Source organism: Papio anubis, chromosome 14 (genome assembly GCF_008728515.1).
Source record: "Papio anubis isolate 15944 chromosome 14, Panubis1.0, whole genome shotgun sequence".
In the NCBI taxonomy this organism is placed as follows: Eukaryota; Metazoa; Chordata; class Mammalia; order Primates; family Cercopithecidae; genus Papio; species Papio anubis.
This window is the reverse complement of record NC_044989.1, coordinates 62,688,672-62,714,074: the sequence shown is the minus strand read 5'-3', so window position 1 is coordinate 62,714,074 and position 25,403 is coordinate 62,688,672. Positions and strand designations below refer to the sequence as shown.

General features: G+C 47.1%; 1 non-coding gene across 3 annotated transcripts in view; it reads right to left on the bottom strand.

Annotated features, from left to right (window-relative positions):
- The window catches only part of LOC101015052, a 137,751-nt gene extending 116,576 nt beyond the window's left edge, over positions 1-21,175 (bottom strand). For all 3 annotated transcript variants that reach the window (XR_004178277.1, XR_004178278.1, XR_004178279.1), the window contains exon 1: positions 20,531-21,175. This is a non-coding gene — a transcript (uncharacterized LOC101015052). The remainder of the gene's footprint in view (positions 1-20,530) is intronic.
- Positions 21,176-25,403: the final 4,228 nt, after the last annotated feature.

Below are 25,403 nucleotides of genomic sequence, written 5' to 3'. Positions count from 1 at the left end.
TGGGTGACAGAGCAAGACTCCGTCAAATAAATAAATAAATAAATAAATAAATAAATAAATAAATAAATTGATATGTTAGTCTATACTCAGCCTTCGGGAATCCAAAACATTTGAGTTCCTTCCTTTTTACCAACATTGATGGTGGCCACTTCCTTCTGTTCTCTGCCAAAGACAGGACCCAACTCATGGTATCCGAGCTGTGCAGTCACACAGTGCCCCGTGCTCAGAAGCTCCCCATATTTTTCACTGGGTCCTGTAAATCTGTAAATGATGTAGCCAATCCTGAGCAAAGGTAAAATAGCCCCTGTTCCCTATTTCTTCTCAGGCTGGATAGTTACTCTTTGGAATTCAGTTCATTTCATTGCCTTGTGACCTCAGCTCTCTGACGGGTTCAAGAAAAGGTATGATTTGTAGATTACATATCTTTTTCTCACTGTTTGGATGGGAGTTCTGTTCTTTATTCTGCAGCTTCCTACATCCTAAGCAAAAACAGCCTCTTTCTGTTAGAACTTATTTGAGGCCTCAAAGGGAGGTAACAGTGCTATGTTGTCTGCAGATTCCCTGCCAGGGATAAGGTGGTGATGGACAAGTGATTATCCCTGGGTGGTGTGACTCTTTTTCCTACTTTTTATTTGACTTTATTATCCCAAATTACTTTTACAATGAGCAATCTCTACTTGATTAAAAACAACTAGAGCATCAAACTTTGAAGTATCCCTTTTAAACGTTTGTTTGTTTGTTTGTTTAATGACAGTGAAATGATCCCTCGGAGTTCCTTCCCTAGACTCACTGGAGAAAGCAGCATATCTAGGGGCATCAAGGGATATTGTACAGAAGGCACAGACAACAAATTAACAGAGCTCTGCTGCTCTAGGACATAGCTCCTTCAGTCCTGGCCTTTGGATCAGGTAACAGGAGGGCCACTCTCTAAACATCTCCTTCCAATACCACCGTTTCTCCACTGGCTGGTGAGGACCAGATGTGGCCCTTGTTCCTTTCCTCTCATTCTGCTTTTGGGTAGTGGCTGCTTCCTTCTGAGACAGCATGTTTTTGAGCACGCCCTCTAGGAACATGGCATAAGAGGGAGTCAGAAACCTTCCTCTCAGCTCTGCCTCCAAGTCTATGACCTTAGACAAGTCACTGAGCCTCTCCAAGCCTCGGTTTTTTCTTCTAGCAAAATAAAGGTAACCATGATAACCACCCCCACCGGGTTTTTTAAGGAGGACCAAATGTGACGATGTTTTAAAAAAGTATTTTACAAGCTGCAAAGAACCCTCATTATTCATCTTGGTAAGCAACTTATACCTGGGAGTAGAATGGGGTAGGGGACAGATGGAAATGGGACCTCACGTCAGAGCTCTTATTTTGGAGCAACACTTGGAGATAATAATATCTGCCTGTTCTCTTGTCTTTTAACCACCACTCCCCTACGCCCTGGTGAAACCTCAGTGTGTGGGTGTGGTTGCAGGGGCAGGCTATCTCTGTAGTCACAATACTCAGGGGGCCTCCTTCCTGCTGCCTTCTCCTCTGGCTGAGTGGGCATGTGTGTTGGGGAGAGCTTCCACTAACATCAGGGAGAACCTGTTAAGTACCTGTTAAGTACCTGGCCAAGTGTTTCTCTGCTAGCTGGACACTAATCCTTTTCTGCAAAGGAGGGTTCTCCTCTATGTTGCCTGGGCTGGTCTCAAAATCCTGGGCTCAAGTAATCTACCAACCTTGGCCTCCCAAATGCTGGGATTGCAGGCATGAGCCACTGCACCTGGCCTAAAATATCAACAATAACTTACATTTGCCTGTGTGCTTCCCTTTACCCCTTTACTTCCATTTTGTCCTAATAATTTTCTTCCTTTAAAAAGTAGTTAAATAAGTGTTATCCTTAATTAATCTTGAATTAATGTTAAATTATATTTGATTAATGTAATGCTTAATAAATGTTTAGTTTTAGTTGTTTTCAAACTTGATAGAAGGCCAGCCACAGAGGCTCACACCTATAATTCCAGCACTTTTGGGCGCCAAGGTGGGAAGATTGCTTGAGCCCAGGAGTTAGAGAACAGCCTGGGCAACATGGCGAGACCCCATCTCTACAAAAAAAATACAAAAATTAGCCAGGCATGGTGGCATGTGCCTGCTGTCCCAGCTACTCAGAAGGCTGAGGCAGGAGGATCACTTGAGCCAGGGAGGTGGAGGTTGCAGTGAGCCAAGGTTGTACCACTTCACTCCAGCCTGGGTGACAGAGTGAGACCCTGCCTCAAAAATAAATAAATGAAGAACACTTGATAGAAAGGTATTATGTTGTAGGTAGTTTATATATAATTACATTGTAAGAACAGTGTTGCATGTAGTTGTAGTTCATGGCTTTAATTGTGTAATATTCTACAGTGTGAATATATCAATTTGTTTATTCATTTACCTGTCAGTAGACATCTGGGATGTTTCTGGTTTGTTTTTGTTTGTTTTTGCTGATATCTACAGAGCTCCTAAGGGTATTCCAATAGATACATCCTGATGCACACACTGAGTCATAGAGAATGTGAATATTCAATTTTATAATATAGTTAATATAGTCAATAATAATAATATAATGTATACATCTGTTCTCTTTTTGGTTGGTACTTTTTTGTACCTAATTTAAGAATTCTTCCTTTCTTTTTAAATTTTTTTTAGTGACAGGTCTTGTTCTCTTACTCAGGCTTCAGTGCAGTGGCTCAATCATAGCTCACTGCAGCCTGGAACTCCTGGGCTCAAGCAATCCTCCTGTCTCCTGAGTAGCTGGGACTACAGGCACATGCCACCATGCCCAGCCAATTTAAAACATTTTTTTTTGGAGAGAGGGGGTCTGCTTTGTTGCCCAGACTTGTCTCAGACTCCTGGCCTCAAGTGATCCTTCTGCCTTGGCCTCCAAGAATGTTAGAATTACAGGTGTGAGCCACCATGCCTGGCCTCTTCCCTTCTTTATTCCAAGAAAGACAGTCCTCTATCTTTTCTACCAAGATAAACAAGGAAGACATGCTTTGACATTGCCCAGTTTCATTCTTCTCCATATGGATGTTTTCCTAGCTTCAGTTGTTGAATAGTTCCTCTTTTATCTCCTAATATGACATAGCGATTGATATTTTAACAATAACTTCACATTGATTCTTCATAGAAGAAAAAATTTCCCTCATAATCTTAATAAAACATTAAGTTGACATATACCGTTAAAACATATCAACTGCCTTTTTTTTTTTTTTTTTTTTTTTTGAGACAGAGTCTTGCTCTGTTGCCCAGGCTGGAGTGCAGTGATGCAATCTCGGCTCACTGCAACTTCCGCCTCCCGGGTTCACGCCATTCTCCTGCCTCAGCCTCCCGAATAGCTGGGACTACTGGCGCCTGCGACCGTGCCCGGCTAATTTTTTCATATTTTTTAAAATAGAGACGGGGTTTCGCCGTGTTCGCCAGGATGGTCTCAATCTTCTGACCTTGTGATCCGCCTGCCTCGGCCTCCCAAAGTGCTGGGATTACAGGCGTGAGCTACCGCGCCCGGCCCTTAATTACCTTTTTTTTTAAAAACTGAAAAGTGATCACTTCGGGAGAATATATTTCCTACTGGCTATGCCCTCCTTGGCTTCCCCCACGGCATTGGGCAAGTATCTGGTTGGGCCACTGCACTTCAGTGCAGAGCCTGGAGCCAGAAGGGAGGCCCTGCCATTGGTCAGCAGGGCAGCTCTCCTCACAGCTTCATTTGGATAAGAGTTGCAGACAAGCTCAACGGTTTAAGGGAACCAGGTTTGGAGATGTTAGACGGGGAATGGGCTAGCTCAGAATCTATCTGAATAATATGACACTGTTACAGCCTGGGTTGAATTATGTTCCCCAAAAGAGTATATCCTGGCCCCCAAACCTGTGAATGTGGCCTTATTTGGGAATGGAGTCTTTGCAGATGTAATCAAGTTAGGATAAAGTCATACTCAACTACAGTGGTCCCTAATCCAATGACTGATGTCCCTATAAGAAGAGGAAAGTTTGGACACAAATACACAGGGAAAAGACCTCATAAAGATGGAGGTAGACGCCAGGCGTGGTGGCTCAAGCCTGTAATCCCAGCACTTTGGGAGGCCAAGACGGGCGGATCACGAGGTCAGGAGATCGAGACCATCCTGGCTAACACGGTGAAACCCCGTCTCTACTAAAAAAAATACAAAAAAACTAGCCCTGTGAGGTGGCGGGCGCCTGTAGTCCCAGCTACTCCGGAGGCCGAGGCAGGAGAATGGCGTGAACCCGGGAGGCGGAGCTTGCAGTGAGCCGAGATCCGGTCACTGCGCTCCAGCCTGGGCGACAGAGCGAGACTCTGTCTCAAAAAAAAAAAAAAAAAAAAAAAAAAAAAAGATGGAGGTAGAGATGAATATGATGGGTCTACAAGGCAAGAAACACCAAGGAATGCCAGAAATGATAAGAAGCTGAGAAGAGGCAAGGAAGTGTTAAAGCAAACTATGTCCTGAGAAGGACTCTATACTTCTATATTTGAGTCCTTGTGGATGAACTGTAACCTAGCTTAATAGTCAGACAAAATTGAAAACCTAACTTAGGAGTATGCACCTGTAACAATAACTAAGTCTTGGCCAATCCCACAGGCTATACTTCAACCATTCATACTTTGCTTAGTGTTCAAACTACATTCAAATAAGACAAACACTGAGCTATAACCAATCCGGCCATTCTGTGCCTCATTTCCAATTTCTGTACATCATTTCCCTTTGTCTATAAATCTTCTTCCACCATGTGGCTGCACTGGGGTCTCCGTGAATCTGCTGTGATTTGGGGGCTGCCTGATTCACAAATTGTTCATTTAATCAAACTCAGTTAAACTCCTTTAAATGTAATTCAGCTGAAGTTTTTCTTTTTTCAGAAGGACCCTCTCCTGGAGGCTCTAGAGAGAGTGTGGCCCTGCCACCACCTTGATTTCTGACTTCTAACCTCCAGAATTGTAAGAGAATAGATTTCTGTGATTTTAAGCCACAGTTGGTGGTACTAACACCGGCACCTTCTCCTCTGCCAGAAAGAATGATTCACGTGATGGGATAAAAATGACTGGCGAATTCCCAACCTTTCCCACCCCCGTGGTCCCTAATGAGGGTCCTGGTTACCCTCTCCTCAGTTCCTCCTGGAGCCCACCCTCCAAGGAAGGATCCCCACCCTGCCAGCCATCTGTGAGATAAAAATCAGAGGAAATGGAAACTGAGAGCCAGACCGGGAGCCCCTGCAGCAAGTGAGAGCTATGTGTGGGAGAAGACGGAGGGGGATGTGCAAGAAGAACTGTGACTCTCACATGGCCACCGTGAGAATCAAGTGCAGTCTTCCAAAGGGCTATGTTCACTTACTGGTGTGTGAGAAACACACGTGAAAGACTTGAGTTATTTTGAAATCACGTTTTGTTTCATGGTCTTTTGACCGCATCGCAGCTCCAGCACAGAGCTGAGCCACGTGGACCGAGGCTCTGTGAGCTTCCCTCTTCTCCCCATCACTGAATGCTTTCTGCCCTCCAGTCCCCTGCTAAGTGCTTGGCAGACTCCTCTCCTGTCCTCACAGCAACTCTAGAAGGACAGTGCTGTTTTAGATGACAAAACTGAAGCCTAACAACAAACCTCAGCGAAAAGGCCAAGGTCTAAAAGCTCAGATTACCTCATGCCTAGCTCAGAACTATTAGAATAATAATAGAAGCAGCAAGGAGCCTTGAGGCGACACCTAGAAGCTGGCAGCCAATCCTACCACTGGTCTATGCTCTTGGGACAGCCTTGCCTCCTGGGATAATGGCAGCTCTGTTTCCCTGCAGGAGATCAGAGAATGGTGTGTTTCTGGCCTTGAGTCCTAGCCAGGCCAGGGTGGGCAGAGGTGACTGCTATAAAATGGGCTCTAGAGCCAGACCGCCAGGGTTCCCCCCAGCTCTGCCACTCTCTAGCTATATGGGCATGTTATCTGACCTCCCTGGGGCTCTGTTTCCTCATCTGCAAAATGGGGATAATAATAGTTGCCACCTCAGAGGGTAGTTGTGAGGATTAAGTAAATTAATACAGTATGTGACCTGCTTAGAACAGCACTGGACAGAGTAAGCCCTTAATAAAAGCTAGCTAGCTCTTATTATTAAAAAACATGATGCTCTACTCAGATCTGACAAGACCTTAGGTACAAAAAATATAAATCATCAAGCAGACTGTCTGATATGTATATTTTTATTAAGTGTAAGAATGAACCTTGGCCGGGCGCAGTGGCTCACGCTTCTAATCCCAGCACTTTGGGGAGGCCAAGGTGGGTGGATCACTTGAGATCAGGAGTTCGAGACCAGTCTGGCCAACATGGTGAAACTCCATCTCTACTAAAAATACAAAAAATTAGCCAGGTGTGGTGGCGGGTGCCTGTAATCCCAGCTACTCAGGAGGCTGAGGCAGGAGAATTACTTGAACCTGGGAGGCAGAGATTGCAGTGAGCCGAGATCACACCACTGTACTCCAGCCTAGGTCACAGAGCAAGACTGCATCTAAAAAACAAAACAAAACAAAACACCCAGCCTTCAAGGAAGACTGCATAACTCTCTACTCCTTAACTGTGGGCTGCACATAGTTCTCTTCCTTCCAAAGAATGCAGTATGGGAAGGGGGAAAAGTAACTTTACAGCGGGGAAACTGACACACTACCTCAACCAGATGATCAAGGTCAATGTCAACAGTGACATATTGCTAGTATGTACCCTTGACATGATGTGTTGAAATGACATGATGTGACCTTCCTCTCCATGACCCAAAACCCCAGTCTTATCATGAAAAAACAATGGACAAATCCCAATTAAGGGGTTGTCTACAAAATACATGAGTAGTACTCCTCAAAACTGTCAAGGTCATCAAAAACAAGTGTATTTGTCCGCTCTCACATTGCTATAAAGAAATACCTGAGATTGGGTAATTTATAGAGAAAAGAGGTTTAATTGGCTCACAGTTCCACAGGCTCTGCAGGAAGAAGCATGGCAGTGTCTGCTTCTGGGAGGCCTTAGGGAGCTTTTACTGACAGCGGAAGGCAAAGCAGGAGCAGGCGTCTTATATGGCAGGAGCAGGACCAAGAGAGAGCGAAGCGGGCAGTGCCACACACTTTTAAACAACCATACATGAGAACTCACTCGTGAGGGACCAAGAGAGGATAGTGCTAAACTATTCACTCTGATTTGAAGGAAATCCCATGAGCTGTGGAGGCCGGGAGCCTTGGGTTGAATCCTGGCTTGACTACCACTAGCTGTGTGGCTGGATTCATGACCCCTCTATCTCGTTCCTGCTTCTGTGGAACGGGGATTGCTCTCTGCCTCACAGAGACTTTGTGAGCAGGAAAGGCACAGAGTAGGACCCACAGCAGCTAATAAATAAGTTTATCTCCTTGGTTTATAATGGCCAAGCTCATGCACCCTCAGAATAAGTGCAGAGGGTGAAGAGACTGTGCAAGTAAACATGGTAGGTACAGGTGACCTGGGTCCAAGCTCCTGATTGGGCCACGTGTTCCCTTTTCCTTCCTCTCTCTCAGGCCTGCTTAGGGATTAGATGGTGGGAGAGCCAGACAAGAGCAGGTGGCCACCCTCCAGCAGCACGGAGATCTGTGATGGTCTGGGATGTGACAGAGACCCGTGGCTGATTCCTAAACAGCCTTCTAATCAGTTGAAGAGCTGGACCAGTTTCTGTGCTGCAGAAAGCTGCAGCGGGGTTGACAGACAGACTTGCACTCACACCCTGGGCACGTCACCTTCTGCGAACCTTATGGGCCTTATCTATAAAGCAGGGATAATAGAGCCTACCCCACAGAGCTCTGCTGAGGATTCAAGATGGTACTTGGGAAAGCATCTAGCAGGGCGCCTGGCATCTAGCATACTTCCATAAAAGCCACTTGGATGCGACATTCCTAGCCCACATGGTTGCCCTTTGGTTTTCCTTTTCTGTAAAATGGGGATGATAAAACTACCATCTCCCAGGTTTAACATGAGTCTGAGATAAGGCAGGGCACAGAGAAAACATCAATAAAGGACAGCTACCAGGGATGTTACATGCTTTTACACTTTTATTATTCCTGTGGACCAAGAGTTTGGATAGCTCTCCGATCCTTGATAAAGGGCCTTTCCAACTAATCTTAGGGACCACTCCTATAAGAATCACATCAGCATGGCAACTGCTCCCTGCCTTCTACAACTTCCTGGCTGGCACAAATCAGGGACTCACCCATGGGCCTCCTCACTGGGCAGGCTCCTCGGCCCCTCCCTGGTTCCCTGTCAGCTCTTGGCTTTCTTGCCCCCTCGTCAGGCAGTGCCTACCCACCCCCATAGAAACCCACACATACAGAGGGACTCAGGTTCAAGGCCTTCTCTTTTTTGGTTGCCCTGTAGATAAGCACTCGTGGCATTTTAGTTTTGTAAGTTTCACAGCAGATAATTACAGGAAAACAGATAGGGGATGGTCAAAATAGCAAATCCCAGGAAGGTACGAAGTCCTTCCAGGCTGGTCCTGACTTTCTGGGAATAGAAAGTGTTACTCCTGAAGACTGTGGTGATTCATAGGACTTTTATATTGAACATGGGACCAGGACACCGAGAAGCGGGTCAGCCCTGGAGAAATTTCAGCCAGTGCTAGTTTCCTGTCAGGAAGGGTAGGGGAGAAACGGGCAGCTTCCACTCTCACAAAGGATAGCAGTGAATGAACTCCACTGCTACAGAGACAAACCCCTCAGGTCCTGGCTGAAGACAGCCCAGGCAGCTGGCGATCTCAGACCCCTGACCTATTCCCAGGGGAGGGGGGCTGGACACAGAGAGGAGGGTCACCAGCCTGGCACAGAGACTACAGAGAACAGAAAACTGAGCCAAGAAGGCTGCCCCCTACAAGTGTTTACCTGAAATACTCACAAACATGATGAGTCACAGAAAGAAAGCAGAAAAAACAGTAAGATGTGTAACCAAGTTCTCTTCCACAAAGCAAGGAGATGTGGCAAGTAATGCCAGTGGGCACGGTGTGCTCTGCAGAGGGCCCTGCTTGAGAAACCTGTGTGTCTCCACCACACTTTCGGCCTCAGCTAAGGTTGAGAAGAGAAACTGACAACTGTGCCGGGGCAGGAAAGTCCCTGCAGGAAGCCTGCTGCTGGTCCGGGTTACCAGGGCAACTGGCAGCTGCTCTCTTCTCTTTTTTTTTTTTTTTTTTTGAGACAGAGTCTCACTCTGGTACCCCAGGCTGGAGTGCAATGGCACGATCTTGGCTCACAGCAACCTCCGCCTCCTGGGTTCAAGCGATTCTCCTGCCTTAGCCTCCTGAGTAGCTGGGATTACAGGCACCTGCCACCACGCCCGGCTAATTTTTGTATTTTTAGTAGAGACGGGGTTTCACCATGTTGGCCAGGCTGGTCTCGAGCTCCTGACCTCAGGTGATCCGCCCACCTTGGCCTCTCAAAGTGCTGGGATTACAGGCTTGAGCCACCGCGCCCGGCCATGCTCTCTTCTCTTGAAAGAGAATGGAGGCCCAGATGTGCTCTGCCCTAGTAGCCCAAATAAGAAGGCTTACCCTTAGACAGCATCAAATAACATCTGAGTACGCCGACCCCACAGCACTTCCCATGCATCCCCATCTCATTTAATCTACCTCTCAGGAGAGCCAGGTGCAGGGTGGTTATACCCATTCCATTTGACAGTGGAGAAAACTGAGATCCGGAGACACTAAATCACTTGCTTAGATTTACATGACTAAGAATTAGTATGGATCCATCTGGGCATAGTGGCTCACGCCTATAATCCCAGCATTTTGGGAGGCTGAAGTGGGCGGATCACATGAGGTCAGGAGTCCGAGACCAGCCTGGCCAACATGGTGAATGCCGTCTCTACTGAAAATACAAAAAACAAAACAAAACAAACAAACAAAAAAAACAACTAGCCAGTCTGGGGGCTTACGCCTGTAGTCCCAGCTACTTGGGAGGCTGAGGCAGGAGAATCGCTTGAACCCGGGAGGTAGAGGTTGCAGTGAGCCAAAATCACACCACTGCACTCCAGCCTGGGTGACAGAGGGAGACTCTGTCTCAAAAAAAAAAAAAAAAGAATTAGCTTGGATCCAACCAGAGTCTTCAAACACCAAGTCTAGTGACATCCCCCTACACAGTCTGGCTGCCGAATCAACTGCTTGGGTTTTTTCAGTGCTCTCATATCTATGAATGCATGCATTCTGTTTGCAAAATACCAGGCATGGATCATTCCCCTCTTCATCTCCCACATCAGAGATGTGAAACGGCAGTGCAAGTAGGCAGGGCTGCCACGGCAGCAGTTTGAGTGGGTAGCCAACATCTGACCGAGACTCGAATCCAGAGCTTTTTCCATTACACCAGTTGGCTGCCTTGCCCCTCACCACATCTGGAAAAACTGACTCAGGTGACGGCGGGCTAATCATGTCATCCTTGTGACTGCAGATGCCACGTCGTTTATGAAGCACTTTAAAGTGGGAACGCTTGCCCTGGCTTTCCCCCAGGCCTTTATTAAGTAAAGGTCATGATGTTTGTTAAGATTTGAGCACACTGGTGGCTGGCTCACAGGAAAGAGCTTCATAAGCTGTGCCTGAGATAAGGTTGCTTCTGGAGGCCTCTCTGCAGAGAAGAGCGAAGCCCACCCCCACTGCCTGGCTAGTTGGATAATAAGACTCAGAAACTCCAGTTCTCCCCATCCCGTCTGGCCTCTGTGAATTGTCTGACTGCACCGCCACTTTTCTCACCTGCCTAAGGTCAGTGTCACAGAACCACCTAACCGCACAAGAAAGGCGGGAGCAAGGATAGGTTCAGGCCCAGAGATGGTTTCTAGTCTCCCTCTGCGATGGTGATTTTTCTGGCTGCAAGAGGTTTCCAATCCTGTCTCTACCAATGATTCCACACAGAGCCTCATTCTCTGTGGCTCTGGATTCCAGACTCAGGGCCCCGAGGTGACCTGAAGCCTCTCATCTGGTCACTGCACTAAAACCTTGGCTAGGACAGGTGGCTTCCTTCTCTGCCCAGATCAAAGGAGTGAGCAATGCCCTCAGCAGCATCCCCAAGGCAGTAACGGGAAATAATCCTCCTCACCAGCCCCTCCCACCCACGCTGTCCCAGCAGGTGGTGTTTGCAGAGGTAGCACCAGGTAAGGCAGGTGGCAGGGGAGAGGAACTGGATTGAAAGCTCAGTTGGCCTCAAGCCACCCACTGCTCCCGCCTTTCCTGTGTGGCTAGGATGTTCTGTAGCACAGACCACAGGTACGTGAGAAAAGTGGCAGTCCAGTCAGACACAGAACCTGCAAAGCCACATAGGAAGGGGAGAACTGGAGTTTCTGAGTCTTATTATCCAATCAGGGAGTTGGGGTGGGATTTGTTCCTCTGCAAAGAGGCCTCCAGAAGCCAGCCTTACCTCAGGCACAGCCTCGGGAACCCTTTCCTGTGAGTCAGCCGCCAGTGTGCTCACATTGTAACCACGCTGGGCAGCACTTGCAGGCCACCTGTTGTGAGGCAAGAAGCCTCCGCTGTTCTGGAGGAAGCCCAGGTGGGGTGATTCTGAGCAAAGTCATTATGAGTCCTGTTAGGAAACATTAATTGTGTTTATGGGTAGAACTGCCCCCAAACAAATCAAACACATGTTCTAAGGTGTCCATTTTTTAAAATCTTGGTTGAGGTTGCCCTTTGGCTCCTGGGTGACATGAGTGCTTTGTTGTCCAACATCTGTTCCTGGGAGATGGGGTTACCAGAGGTCGGAAAACGATCCTCTCCTCACCTCAGGCTGGAGGAAAGGCTACCATGGTGCCCTGGGAGGGAACAGCGCTGCCTAGACAGGCCTGAGGCTCTGACAACAAAACACTCAGACTGGACACTAAGATGGTGGTTTATTCTCTCAGAGGGGAAAGGGTCAGACCACACCTTCAGGTGTGGAGGGAGGAGGGAGATTGCCCCTAACAGAAAGGGGTGCCCTCACAGTCTGTCGTCCCAAGGCAGGCAAGGAAGAGTGTTGTGGGCTGGAAAGGGAGAGATTTCTTCCTCTCTCTGTGGAGAAAGGGGACCTGTATATTGCTGTTGGTGGGGGCTAAAGTGGCCCCTACCAAATGGAGGCCTTTGGGTACAAGACACTTCTCCTCTGGAGGCAGATGGAAATTTCTTTTTTTTTTTTGAGACGGAGTCTCACACTGTTCCCCGGGCTGGAGTGAAGTGGTGCAATCTCGGTTCACTGTAACCTCCACCTCCCAGGTTCAAGTGATTCTCCTGCCTCAGCCTCCCAAATAGCTGGGATTACAGGCGCCTGCCACCATGATCGCTAATTATTTTTATTTTTAGTAGAGACGGGGTTTCACTATGTTGGCCAGGCTGGTCTTGAACACCTGACCTCGTGATTCACCCGCCTCAGCCTCCCAAAGTGCTGGGATTACAGGCGTGAGCCACCGTGCCCGGCAAGATGGAAATTTCTAACGCTGCTTTCTTTATTCCTCCACTCAGTGGAACCTGTGGTCAGATGAGCTGCAGGGGGTTGGGGAGGACAATGTCTCCTTCCCAAGGCCTGGCAGAGTCACTAAGTCGCCAGTCCCATAAGCTACAGAGGCAGAATCATGGCAGCAAGAAGAAAAGGGTGGAGTGAGAGTGAGAGATACTTTCTGGAGCTGTGCAAAGCTCTCCCTGGGAAACTTTCAGAAATATTCAGGAGGGGAACTCTATGGTTAGATAGAATTAGGTGTAGGAAGGATGTATAATTTCACTTTAGAGTTGATAAAGTTTCAACATAGGTTAATTGCATATGAAACACTCATTTCAAAGATGAAGAAACCAGGGGTTTGGAGGCCTGAGAGAGAGAAACCATGAGAGGGGGGTCTTCTGTCTGCGAAGCAGGTGCGACCCTCTGGCGGTAGCAAAGACCCAGGAGTTCCTGGGGTCTTGTGTGGAGCCTCGACAGCACATGTGCCTGGACTTTGGGTAAAGGTGGCACAAGTGAGGCCAGAAACACACCTCCTTCTACCTGGCACATCACAAGGTGATCAAAGAATAATTTTTTTGAAAAAAGTCAAAAGCTGGCCGGGTGCGGTGGCTCATCCCTGTAATCCCAGCACTTTAGGAGGCTGAGGCGGGCGGATCATCTGAAGTCAGGAGTTTGAGGCCAGCCTGGTCAATAGGCTCTACTAAAAATACAAAAATTAGCCAGGCGTGGTGACGGGCACCTGTAGTCCCAGCTACTTGGGAGGCTGAGGCAGGAGAATTGCTTGAACCTGGGAGGCAGAGGCTGCAGTGAGCCGAGAGCTTGCCATTGCACTCCAGCCTGGGTGACAAGAGTGAAACTCCATCTCAAAAACAAAACAAAACAAAAACAAAAAAAGTCCAAAGCTAACCAGAGGCAACCACACATGGAAAATAGTACAACCTTATGACACAAGACTGAGAAGGTGTCAAGAGGGAAGAAATAGAGGGTCTCAGAATGGAATGTTAGCTGTCTCTCTCCCACACACCCAGCTGAAGCCAAATGAGGGAAGGTAAGAGAACAGGATCCCAATAAGGGTCACCAGCACCTCTCAGCTTGGCACAAAGAGGGCCAAGAGGCTAAATTGGCAGCCTGGGGAGTCCAGGAGAAACCCCAGAGAGAAGGAGCCCCTGAGCACCATCACAGAAGCCAGCAGTGACTGGAGGAGTGGCTGGACTTGCTGCTGGTCAGGACTCTGTGCTGTCCAAGGGGATGAGCTGAAGTCCCAGGAGGGGACATGTGCCTGCTGAGTGGAGCGGACCCAGGTGTGGGATGCTAGCCCACGTCAGGAGGGAGCCAGGCCTAGCTCTGTCCTTCGCCTGTCCATGTGACTCTCAGAGCTCAGGAAGCAGGAAGGAAGTACCACCCAGCCCCCAAACTCTAGTATTGAGGGAATGACAGGTAGCTAGAAAAGGTGTCAAAAAGAATTCGTCCTCACACTCTCACAGCATTAGACGGTCTGACCAGACTTACCTGTGCAAAATTAAAAGAGATGGCATGGAGGTTAAGCCAACATGCTAGATTTTAAAAAGAAGAACACCAAGAAGGAGAAGGCAGAGTAGGAGAAAGAAAATAAGGAAAGTAAGCAAGAAACAGGCTGAGTACAGTGGCTCATGCCTGTAATCCCAGCACTTTGGGAGGGTAATGCGGGAGGATCACTTGAGCTCAGTAGTTCGAGATCAGGCTGGGCAACATAGTGAGATCCTGTCTCTACAAAAAATAGAAAAAATGACCAGGGTGTAGTGGCACATGCCTGTAGTCCCAGCTACTAAGGCAGGAGAATCAATTGAGCACAGGAGGTGGAGGCTGCAATGAGCCATAATTGCACCCCTGAGCTCCAGCCTGGGTGACAGAGTGAGACTCTGTCTCAAAAACAAACAAACAAAAAAAGCAATAAACACAACATGAAAAAGATAAACATATCCAGATATCTAGATTGGAAGAAATCACTCTCCCAAGTACAGAAGAAAACTCCTGAGAATGCTTCACATTGTAGAGCCAATAAGAATATTTAATAATTAATCAATCGTATTAATTTAATTGCTAATTATATTAATTTAACAATTAATAATTTGTATTAACTTGGTATATAATTCATTTTAAAATATTTAATATGCATTTGAAATTTAGTAAAACAAGAACCCAAAGGTGACTTGGTAAGTCCACCAAGTGAAATGCAAAGGAAATTCAGAGCTAAGGAAAAAACTTCAGGATGAAAACAAGAGCTTTGTAGAGCTATTAGATAAGTTTGAAACATCAAGGAAGCTTGAAATTTTCCCAGCTCAGAAAAATCTTGAGATAATTCTAGTGAACATGGAAGAAAATGACAAAGCAATTAAAGTAGTTAAGAAGATGTTGGATGTTTGGAGGACAAACACAAATCAACATAAGGATAATTGGTATTGAATTTCAGGTCAACATGTTGAGCACAGGGTGAACTCCCCGTACTGCTGTCATCTCCTACTGCAAATGCATAGAAAAACTTAATAAAATATAAAAATATATTTTAGATTGATATGTCCAAGCTCCAAGCAAGAAAGGGAAATCTCCAGGGACAGAGTAGGAACAAAGTCATACAGGCATCCCTCAGACGTAGTGCCAGTTTAGTTCCAGACCACCACGAAGTAAATATTAAGATAAAGCAAGTCACACAAATTTTTTGGTTTCCCAGTGTATATAAAAGTATGTTTACCCTATATTGTGGTTTATTAAGTGTGCAATAGCATATGTCTAAACAATGTACACACCCTAATTAAAAGATAATATTGCTAAAAAAATGCTAATAAAATAAGCATGTGCTGTTGGAAAAATGGCATCGACAGACTTGCTCCACGCAGGGTTGCCACAAACCTTCAATTTGTAAAAAATGCAATATCTGCAAAGTGTAATAAAGCAAAGTATAATAAAATAAAGCATGCCTGTAAATGGGAGCTAAAGCCCACAGGGGACTCAGACTGGATGAGCTGTGGTTGTGATTTCAATAAGTCACGAGCCCCACATACAGCAGGAAGCCATGAGTCTAGGAGGCAGGACCATGCTGCCCCTCCAGGAAGTGGGCTGCCCAAGGTTGTAGCTGAACACAAGCCATCTGCCCAGCTATCAGTGGAAACAGTCAACAGTCCTGGTCCACTAGCCATAGACTTGGTTTGAAGTCAGTGCTCTATTCCACAGGACAACAGAAACCTCCTCACTGAAATCCTTCCTCAACAACCCAGACCACACAGTGGAGAAGTCCCAAGAAAGATGGCTCCCATGAAAGACAAGCTCATAGACAAGAATTACACACTCTATAAGGAAGATCAACAACACTAAAGGCAGTTTTCAGACCCCCCCAAACAAGAAAATTTATACTCAAGGAACTAGAGATAATAGACAATCTTGAAGGGGGTTTTAAAATGTATACATAAAACTTCAGGGAACTAAATGAAAGAATATACATCACAAATAAGAACAGATGGTTATTAAATAAACATAGGCAACTACATGACAAAGTATATGTATTAGAAATGAATAATGCAGTCATTGAGGTAGCTGGACATCTTATTTATGTTTTATAGGTGTGTGTGGTTTTTTTTACACACAAACATTCACATGTACATACACAGAAAAAGATTGGAAGGAAATACATCAAGTGGTAAGTGATAGCTAACTCTGAGAATGGGACTGGGGTGTTTTTTATTTTCTTCTTTTTGCCTACCTCTATCTTCAAACTTTTTTGTTACAGTGAATATGTAATTAAGAAAAGAAAAATCACTAAGAGACATATTTGGTTTTTTTGTTTTGTTTTGTTTTTTGAGACAGAGTCTCGCTCTGTCACCCAGGCTGGTGTGCAGTGGCGCGATCTCGGCTCACTGCAAGCTCCACCTCCTTTCTCCTGCCTCAGCCTCTTGAGTAGCTGGGACTACAGGCACCTGCCACCGCACTCAGCTAATTTTTTGTATTTTTAGTAGAGACGGGGTTTCACCGTAGTCTTGATCTCCTGACCTCGTGATCTGCCCACCTCGGCCTCTCAAAGTGCTGGGATTACACGCGTGAGCCACCATGCCTGGCGACATATTTGTTTTTTAATTTTTAACTTTTTTTTTTTGTAGGGGCAAGGTTTCTCTATATTGCCCAGGCTGGCCTCAAACTCCTGGGCTCAAGCAATCCTCTCACCTCACCCTCTCAAAGTGCTGGGATTACAAGTGTGAGCCACTGTGCTCAGGCTAAAGACACATTTTAATTTCACAATGATGAGGGATGTATACCTACTATGTACCCCCAAAATTAAAAATTGAAAGAAAAAACGAAGACAGAGTTGGTAGAGCTTGGGCTCAATTTCACCACATGTAAAATGTTCATGAATTAAACCAAGAGATATTAATAAAATTTTATTATACTACATGAAAATAGTTGAATAGATTTGAACAGATGTTTAGAGTATATTGGGATTGTCTGACCTTATTTAGGATGAAGGACATACCCAAAATAATTCACTTCAGAGAGTGAGGCAGGCATCCTCCCGAGTGTCTACCATCCAGACCCAATGAGAGGCCCTGGCGGAGAAGGGTGGTTCTGCACCAAAGAAGCCAAGCAGTAATTTTGGATGTGAGTTGCACACGAAAAATCATACAGGGCCGGGCGCAGTGGCTTACCTCTGTAATCCCAGCACTTGGGGAGGCAGAGGCAGGGGGATCATTTGAGGTCAGGAGTTCGAGACCAGCCTGGCCAACAAGGCAAAACCCCATCTCTACTAAAAATAATACAAAAAAATTCAGCCGGGTGTTGTGGCGTACACCTGTAACCCCAGCTACTCAGGAGGCTGAGGCAAGAGAATCACTTGAACCCAGGAAGTGAAGGTTACAGTGTAATGTGTGTGTATACACAATGTAATGTGTGTTTCCCAGTCACAGCATCCTAAGGGACTGAGTCACAACTGCAGTGTGAATAGAAATATTTTTTACCCCAGGTCCCTTCCCCATGGTCCCCTCCTCCTCCTCCTGGCAGGGCCCGAGTATCGCATCAACACTGCCTCTACTGACAAAGCCTTCCTGGACTTCTCTCTGGGCTATTTTCCACTGTGCTTCAGTGGGACCAGCAGCAGGTTTTGCATGAGCACCAGCCTGGCCATCATCAAGGCCAGCAGTGATGTTGCCAACTCCATACATCACTGCTAGTGTTGGCCACTAGCAATACAGTGTAGTCACTGTCACTCCCCAGTGAGGACATCACTCTGACCATGGCTGCCACTACCCCATGTTGGGGCTGACACTACCCCATTGCCCCGTGCCAGTTAGACCAAAGAGTGCCCTTCCTTAAGATGTTGGACTTCCTCTAACAGAAAACCATCATGATATTCTGATTTTAGGATGTAACACTTGGCTGCCATTTGCTGGAAAGATTTCTCTTTGGTGTCCATTATGTGTATGGGCTTCTTGGGATGTGGTAGAGCACAGCCTGCCCAGTTTCTAACCCTTTGAGATGGAAGAGAGATCTCTCCTGATCAGGTTTCATGCCTTGTTTATAAGGCTCCAAAAGGACCACTCCTACTCTTTTCATTTTCTTAGGGCCTCCTAGATTCCTCCACCAGGGCTGGGTCAGAAGTCATCAACCATCAACCACCATCAACCACCCAGGGATATGTGCAAGAGACTCCCCCCAGTGAATCTCAAACCACAGCCTTCTACCATGGAGTGATTTTTTTTGCCCATCCAAGCATACTCTTCAGGGGTTAAAGTCACCTTTGTCTTTATTTTTTTTCCCCTAGACATGTAAACCTGCTCTCTTAGAATCCTGTAGTCAGTCCTTAAAATTACCTTCATTTCTTCAAGGAGTCCTAGTGGGTTTCCACACAAAGTGGATACCTGAAATCCCATTTGGGCATACCAATGCTTAGCTCTTGCCTCCAGCACAACTGGGGTCACAGGAGCCTCTGCCACACAATTGTGACTTATTAGACAAACGCTGCCTACAGCAGCCTGACCTTGGCTGGCTTCTCTCAAAGAGTCTCCTTCCATCACAAGTCACCTGTTGTCTCTCAGTGTTCATTCACAACAGTTGATATTTAACAACCAAAGTCAGCCCAACCTATAACAGGGTGTTTGAACTAAACCAAGAAGTTTCTCCCTCTAAACTTGTACTGGGTTAAATTTCTTAGGAAGAGAGCACCTTAAAGAAGCAGCCATCAGTCAGTGTTAACTAAGCATCTCCTAACAAAGCTCTTAGATGCAGAAGAGGACTCCAAGAAGGTCTCCAACTCGCCGTAGGAATTGCATCCTATAATTCCATTCCATCCTGATTAATATGTAGGATTAATTCCTATGTTGGATTGGACCTGGAGTAAGTGCAGACACCACATGTTTAGGGTTCAGTCCCATGAGACTGCCCCCACTTTGGATGCCAGTCAAAAGTCGCAAGTTGTCCCCAGTACTTCTGATCAATCAGCTATAAATCAAGAGTTTCCACAGCCCCCTCCTCAGGTTGGATAATTTGCTAGAAGGACTCACAGAACTTAGGAAAGTACTTTACTTACTATTACCAGTTTATCAGAATGGATACAAGTTAGAAACAGGCAAATGGAAGAGATGCAAAGGACAAGGTACTAGGGGGCGGTGTGGAGAGCTTCCACGCTCTCTCTGGAATGCCACCCTCGCAGGACCTCAATGTATTCAGCAACTCAGAAGCTCTCTGAACCTCACTGTTCAGAGTTTTTAATGGAGATCCCATTACCTAGACCTGATTGATTAAATCATTAGCTATTGGTGACTGACTCAACCTCCAGCCCCTCTCTCCTCCCAGGAGGTCCAGGATAGGGTTGAAAGTTCAAACCCTCTACTCCTGCCTTGGTCTTTCTGGAGAGCAACCCCCATCCTGAAGCTATCTAGGGACCCCCAGCCACCAGACCTCTCATTGGCATACAAAAGACACTCATCTCTTGGGGGACAAAGGCCAAGTATATCTTATCACAGATGGATAGACTTGGCCCTTCATGGAAAAAGTTCCCAATTTACTCGAAAGATAAGAGTGACAATACTTTGCTGCTTGCCTGCCATAGTCTCAGTTTACACACATTGTCCCAGAGTAATTATTATTCCCACCTCCTTTCATTCTTAAGAATGTCATTGTTTGGAGGCTAAAAGTTACATGGTTACCCTAGAGATAAGACACATTCTTATGAAGAGAGAACTTGGAAGTCAGAGTAGAACACACCATTAAGTATTAGGATTGTCATGAAGCCCACGAGGCTGGCTAGGGACCCCTGGAGCCAGTGTCTAAGGCTCCTTTTCTTACCAGGCCCTGCACATGCCTCTTGCAGCAGGGAAAGAGAGGCCTCTGGAGAGGGCAAGGGCACTGGTTAGATGCAGCAAATCCCAAAAAAAGTCTGCCTTCATTGCTTTTCCATTTGTTGGTAAAGACAAACAAAAGGCTATAAAATACATTTTAAAGGGAGGGCACTAGAGACAGCGTTATGGACTTTAGACCTATGAAGACCTGAAGCCCTACTTGCTATCCACACATATCACAGGCTCTGAACACTGAGTGAAAAATAGCTCAGTGAGAGAGAGAGAGAGAATGTAAAAAAGAGAGAGAGAATATGTGTATCTGATTCCACATGATTTAGGGGTTTTGTGTGGGGACATCCCTGTGCCTCGCTCCCTCTCCCTTGGCATGGCTGGCCACTCGCATCCCTGGCTCCCTCCTCCCGTGTACCGCGTTCCCAGTCCTCTTTGCTGAGGATAATACTGCACAAAGACAAATGGTGAAGCCTCTTTTTTCTCCAACTGAAGTAACACCCAGGTGATGAGAGCAGCACATCTTAATTCCCAACAAGTTGACTCCAAGAGCCCCTTCCTCCTCTGCTCCCTTGGCTATCTGGCCCCTCGATGTCCCTCCTGTCCTTGCAGGGAAGCCTGGGTGTCACCAGCTCCCTGGTGAGGAAAAGGCAGGTTCTCCTGAGGGAAGGAGCTAAGAGGACATCTGGCTTGGGTGCCCATGTTCCCTTCGGTTATTTACCCGTCCTGTGACTGACCCTACCACCCACACCTGGAGATGTCCCCAGAGCATACCGCGGGTGAAGGCATTTTCCTCTCTTCGTTCTTGTATTTAATTCAACCAGATCTTGGAAGCGCGGGGAGGGAGGGCAGGCAGTGAGTGGTGTGACAGAGCCAAATCCTCAGACCCCACGCCTTTCCCTGGGCTTGACAGAGGGGGACAGATAGGGCATCTCCACAGGCAGGGCTGTGGGGATTGATAAGACGGGCGTACCCACAACTCCCTAGTCACTGACAGCCCTCTGCATCCTGTGAAAAAGGCATTTTCAAAAAGTCAAAAACTTGGTTCTAAGGGGTGACCCGAGAGTTTTTTAGGGGGATGATGGACCTGCTTTGTATCCTAATTGAGGTAGCAGGTATGCAACTATATATGGGTTAGAATTCATAGAACTGTAAATGAAAAAAAAAACCCTCAATTTTGCTAGATGTTAATTTTTCAAAATTAAAATTTTAAACATGGCTTTCACATAAATATAGAATGAACATGTATCTAAAAAGTATTTAACTAATGTGTGAGAGAACCAGCAGGATGGTAGAGCTGGTTTAAAAAAAATGTAGGAGACATCAAAATAGTTATAATCACTGAAGTAAAGAATACTAAAGTAATATTGCTAAATAACTTTGTATAAAATCTTAGCCTTTCCTTCTCTCTCTCTTTTTTTTTTTTTTTTGAGATGGAGTCTTGCTCTGTTACCCAGGCTGGAGTGCAATGGCGTGATCTCCGCTCACTGCAACCACTGCCTCCCAGGTTCAAATGATTCTCCCACCTCAGTCTCCTGAGTAGCTGAGATTACAGATGCCCACCACCATGCCCGGCTAATTTTTGTACTTTTAGTAGAGATGGGGGGGGTTCGCCATGTTGGTCAGGCTGGTCTTGAACTCCTGACCTCAGGTGATCCACCCACCGTGGCCTCCCAAAGTGCTAGGATTACAGGTGTGAGCCACTGTGCCTGGACTTAGCCTTTTTTTTTCCCTTTTCCTTTTTTTTACAATTTTTTATGGAGCAATACTTCATTCCATAAAATAGAATGAGTGTCCTCCCTGGCCTTTTGACTAAAATACTTTTATTTGTGTCACTATAAAACAAGCCTACACCCTATCAGTTTCCTATGCCTTTGTCATAAAGTTGTAAAATAACCTAATAAGTAGTAAATAGCAAGCTAGACAAAGGTTGACACCCCTAGAAAGTCAGGTAATTCCCCGGACAGCCCTGCCAGACAATGCTCAAGGCCGACATGACTCAAAGGACCTACAGGAATCTCTGCTCCATTTTCAAGTCTTGGACAATTTTCCCTAACAAGTTTCTCATTCCTATTTCCCAGGGGAAAGGAAACACTAATGTGAAGCCCACAGCTATGCCCAGGGAGGAAATAGTGAGCTGAGCTATCAAAGAAGGGAGAGGCCTAGGGATGTCCTGTGGTCCTAAGGAAGCTAGCTGGTCTGCATCCTAGCAGGACATCAGTGGTTTTGAAAAATATAGGCATTCATAGAAAAGACAGCAGGAAAGAAAACCAGACAGGGCTGTCTGGATCCACAGACCACCCAGATCATCCTCAGACCCACCAGATTCATTCTTGCCCCAGGGTTCTAGACCCATGGCAGGTGGCACAGCCTGGGACCTGGCCTCTCCCTCTAGGTTTCATGGGCACTATTCCAACCGCCATGACTTTGGGTGGGTCCCTTGGCCTTTTTCTTTCTTTCTTTCCTTTTTTTTTTTTTTTTGAGATAGAGTCTCACTCTGTTGCCCAGGCTGGAGTGCAGTGATATTGGCTCACCACAACCTCCACCTCCTAGGTTCAAGAGATTCTCCTGCCTCAGCCTCCTGAGTAGCTGGGATTACAGGCGTGCACCACCATACCCGGCTAATTTTGGTATTTTTAGTAGAGACGCGGTTTTGCCATGTTGGCCAAGCTGGTCTTGAACTCCTGATCTCAGGTGATCTATGTGCCTCAGCCACCCAAAGTGCTGGGATTACAGGCATGAGCCACCGCGCTGGGCCCCTTGGCCTTTCTTTTTCAGACGTTGGAAATGGGACACGTTAGCCCTGTCTGCTCAGAGGGGAACTCCAAAGTGAGCCCAGAGCAGATGTGGGAGTGGATTTGGCCTCCTCAGGACCCCTCCAGCTGGGTGGAAAAGGTCTCGCCAGTCAGCTCCCCCAGGACAGCGTCTGAGTGCAGGTGGACCCTGGTGACTGGCCCCACAACAGCCGAGGCTCCGGAAACCACAGCACGTCTGCAGCTGCAGGGTCTTGTTTTGTGGGAAGGGGAAAAGCAAAGCTGCTCTGAGGGAATGCTAAAAATGTGCTCAGCAGAGAGGCTCCGGGCTGGGAGAGGAAGGTGAGGCGGGAGCCTGTAAACAAAAGGCCACGGTCCTGAGAAATCCAGGAAGGGCTGGTCGGAGGTGGGGCGCGAACAGCACTGGCTGCAGCCTGTGCCAGACCAGCCAGGCACCCTGTTTACAGTACTGGTCACACCCGGGCAACCAGAACCAGGGCCTGCTGAATTCTTTACCTCCTAGGTGACTGAACGGAGCCAGGAGGAGCCAATCTGGTCCCCTTGGCCTTCGTGCCAGCTGGCCTCTCCCGAGGTTAATAATTCAGGCCTCTCCAGCCAGTGGGCCCAGGGCCTGCGTCAGGGCTGTGAACTGTGGTTTCTGTTTCCCTGGCTGCCTCCCCACACTCTGAGCTTATCTAGGCCGACAGTGCTGCCAACGAGATGACCCTCCTCAGCCACCCACCAGCGGGGACATCCTGCCTGACCTTCAGCCTGCCCCAGCCTGTTTCCCATGCCCACAGGGAGGGCGGGTATCCCCCAACTCCTCTGGTTACTGTTCTCTGGCAGCCGCCCAATCCCTGCCCTGGGCTGCTGGATTCACACCTCACCGGGCACAGTTCAAGGAAGGGAAGCTCTCATTGCCCTCCCTCCTCCATGCCCTTCTCATGCTTCGCTTGCAATCCTGTGCCCCAGGTGCCTCTACTCCCAGACCTGGACTCACTGGTAAGTGGGGATCAGCATGGCAGAGAGCAGGAATACAGCTGCTCCTCTTGCTCCAGACCCCGAACTCTGTTCACAATTGTCGAGAAAGCTCCAGACCACTAACATGATGGTATGGGTAAGAACCTGGGTGACAGCTCTGTGGCCTGAGTGTCTGGACAGGGCAGAGAAGGATCCTGGGAGACCTCATTCCCCCTGGGTGGGTTCCTGGCATTCCTGTCATGGGCTTGAGCCAGAAAAAGTGACCATTGAAAGAGCCTTCACCTCAGACAGGCTAGGGCAGATGGTCAGTTCAGCAACCCACCCTCCCTGGGTTCTGGGCTTCCCCCAGTACACCAGCTGGGGACAAGCAGGGTCTGAACAAAACAAGAGGAGGTCCCTGATGGTGGAACTTCTCACAGGGAGCTGAAGTAGGGCTGCTGCTGTGGTGGGGCTCACACGGAGGAGGCAAGAAGCCTTCTGCCTTGGCAAATGTAATCGCCAGGTAGCAGGGACTCTGGTAGGTGGCAGGCAGCTCGGGGCCTTCAGAGAAAGCTGGAGAGCCCCGGACAACAGCCAGGAGAAATCTGGGAATGTAGAGGAGACAGCAGTCCTTAAAGGACCCCAGATTGGGCAACAGGAGCTGAAGTTTCAAAGTGACTGAAAGTTTCTCTACCTCTTCAGTGGGAAGAGCCTAGAAGACTGCTTTGCTGACTTTGGCACTCAGACAGAACCTCCTGGATAAGAGGCAGGGAAAATACCTCTTACATAACCTCAACTTTTCGAAAGCCAGAGCATGCCACTGATACATAAGGAGATTGCTTTGATCTGAGAGTGCTCCAGAGCTAGTCTTCTTCTCACTAGGGATGAATGGAAAAACACAGTTTTTCCTCTGCTCTCACACCACAAGCATCAGCACAGAAAACCTGGGTGACCAGATGTGTGGGGATTTCTCTCCACCAATAAGCAGGCAAGCAAGCAATTCCACATCTGATGCCAGCTGTTCAATTCTGGCACGATTTACCTGGAGATAGTGTCAGATCCCACAGGTTGAGGGTTCATCCTCACAAGACTGCCCCCCAACTTCCAAGCCCCGTTATTATAATCGCCTGACAGGTTCCTCCCACCCACTGCACAGACAAAACCAATTCACTGAGACCATGGTCCTGCAGTAAAGAAATAGCTTAATTAATGCAAGGCCAGACACAGGAAACAACTGGTGTTATCACTCTAATCAGTCTCCCTGAGGGCTCGAAGGTTAGGGTTTGTCAAAGATAGTTTGGTGGCCAGAGAACTAGAGAATGGGTGCTGCTGATTGGTTGGGGATGCAATCATAGGGGTGTGGAAAACGGTTCTTGTGCCCTGAGTCATGAGTTACAAGTCTCAGTGGGGTCAGTTGGTTTCCAGAATGTGAAAGTCTGAAAAAGATCTCAAAAGACCAATCTTAGGTTCTACTATAAGAGCAACTGAGGAAGTTGCAAACCCTGTGACCTCTGGCCACATGACTCCTGAGCAGCAAAGGATTATAGAAACTATGGCTATATTTTAGCAGAATTCAGTCCTCTCCCATAATCCTAATTAGTCTTGCCAAGGCAGTTTCAGTCCCCAAACAAGGAGGGGATATGTTTTAGGAAGGGACTATTATCATCCTTGCTTCCAAATTAAACTATAAACTAACTTTCTCCCATGGTTAGCTCAGCCTATGCCCAGGAATGAGTGAAGACAGCCAGCCTATGAGGCCAGAAGCAAGATGGAGTCAGCCATGTTAGACTTCTCTCATTGTCACCATCTTTGCAAAGGTGATTCATTATTTTGCCTGTGCTTCTTGCCAACTGGCTGTTGATCCAGGTTCTCATGCCCCTCTCCTTGGGTTCAATTAATTTGCTAGAGTGGCTCACAGAACTCAAGGAAACACA